The following is a 2,020-nucleotide window of genomic DNA, read 5'->3' as shown; positions in this document are numbered from 1 at the left end:
TGTAGATGAGGCTGGATCATGAATGATTCGCGCGAACACAGACGCATTTATGTAGATCGGGGGCGCATTCCCTTCAGAAACAAATGTAATCCACTGCGTCTTCAGCGGCTCAGATGTCGGGAGTAAATGACAACTGCTATGTTCATTATTACATCCAACAACAGAACACCTCAATCGCTTAGGAGTCATTCTTGTCTACATCTGCTCCAGCGGTGAAACAATGGTGGACTGATGACAGTCACTCAGGGCGGATCTAAGATAAGACGCCAGTCCAGTCTGTGCTGAAACGCTACTGTCAATCAAACTATCGTGGGAGGGGCCTGTCTGTGTGACGTCACACAGACAGGCATCTGAGATCGGCTCGATTTGAAAACACTGGGTGGATTTTTATCATTATAGGGTGGTTGTGTACACACACTGCCAACACACATTTCAGTTCAAACAACTTTTAAAAGTGCATGTAGCATCCTATGACCCCTTTAAGAACTGTTCAATGAAAGGATCTTTGGGAAACCAAAAATGGTTCTTCTGAGGCATCACAGCAAAAGCCCCATTTTGAAACCTTTATTTTTAAGAGTGTAGTAGTGGCAACTAGCGACCATCCTGCCCTTGTCTCATTTTTGGGTTTTCATGTACAAAAACGTCCCATAGTTGTTCAAATTCACTCTCTGCTGAGCTTTGCAGTCTGAGACCAGGCTTAGGTTTCTCACAATTTGATAACGCCATCATTTTGCTCAGGGAGATGCCATCGTTAAGGTCAGTGAAATAAAATATATTTCTCGGTTTTATGGACGAGGTTCTAGATTGTATAGTGTAGGATGGCTTTTGTTGAATGTGAATGGAAGGATTGGGTTACAGGGTGGAAATGGACTGCTTGGGCAAGCAACAAAAAACTGCGCCTCTGCAAAACATGTGAAGACCAGATTAAGACGATACAGAGAGATTAAGATTCATCTGAAGGGACATTAGAGTAGATGGACAAACTCATGCTGAGGAAACTGATACTCGCATTAGTGGCCAATTTGTTCTGATGGATGCGAGGTGAACTAATGTAAATCTACATAAACGTGTCTGTGGGTGTATCTTCTGAAATCAGAGTCCATGATATCCGGGGATATTAACAGCGGTCTCCATTAACAGCATTTTGTTTTGTTATAGGTGCTTGCTGAGCTCAAGATTTTTTCTCTGAAATGTTTTTTTTTACCCATTCATTTTCTCCACAGTCATTAAAAAATAATTGTTCAATGAAGAATTTAAAGCTAAGAAAGAACCAAACCAACCAGCTTTGAGATAAATCACAACATGAAGTTTTAAGCAAAAATTCTCTGAAATGTTTTTTTTTACCCATTCATTTTCTCCACAGTCATTAAAAAATAATTGTTCAATGAAGAATTTAAAGCTAAGAAAGAACCAAACCAACCAGCTTTGAGATAAATCACAACATGAAATTTTAAGCAAAAAGAAAAAAAGAAAAAAAAAACGTGAAGGGTACAAGCTACTTAATTTTAATTATAAGGGAATAAATAAACTACCCAGCCTTTATTAGCATTTAAAAACTCGCTACGTAATGCTAGTCATTGGGCAGTCCAATGTCAATAACCACGTAAAGGCTAAGAGAATTTAAAAAATGGCTAATATATAATGTTAAAATATTTAAAATAGTGTGTGTGTGTGTGTGTGTGTGTGTGCATGTGTGTGTGTTTGTGTGTGTATATATATATATATATATGTTTTAATTCATATTTGTAAAAAAATTTATATATATTGATAATATATGTTTAAAACAAAGTAATTATATTTACATTTTATTATTTAAAATAATTACATACAATTTTTTAAATATAATATACAGCGCTATTTGAAAATATGAATCCACACGGAAAATCGGACAAATCTGAGTTTAAGAAGTTTAACAAATCATAAAATCTTATGGTAAGAAATTTTATAATAACTATATTATAATAGTTATTATAAAATATATATAGCTATATTATATTGTAATTATAAATATTACTGTTTA

The 2,020-nt window shown here is 35.1% G+C and overlaps 1 protein-coding gene across 1 annotated transcript in view; it reads right to left on the bottom strand.

Annotated features, from left to right (window-relative positions):
• LOC107680155 (cellular retinoic acid-binding protein 1) overlaps window positions 1-2,020 on the bottom strand; it is a 13,405-nt gene that overhangs the window by 8,981 nt on the left and 2,404 nt on the right. The gene's annotated exons all lie outside the window — the stretch shown is intronic.

This window comes from Sinocyclocheilus anshuiensis, unplaced genomic scaffold, assembly GCF_001515605.1.
Source record: "Sinocyclocheilus anshuiensis isolate Anshui unplaced genomic scaffold, SAMN03320099.WGS_v1.1 scaffold376, whole genome shotgun sequence".
NCBI classification, from domain to species: Eukaryota; Metazoa; Chordata; class Actinopteri; order Cypriniformes; family Cyprinidae; genus Sinocyclocheilus; species Sinocyclocheilus anshuiensis.
This window is presented reverse-complemented; position numbering and strand designations above follow the sequence as displayed.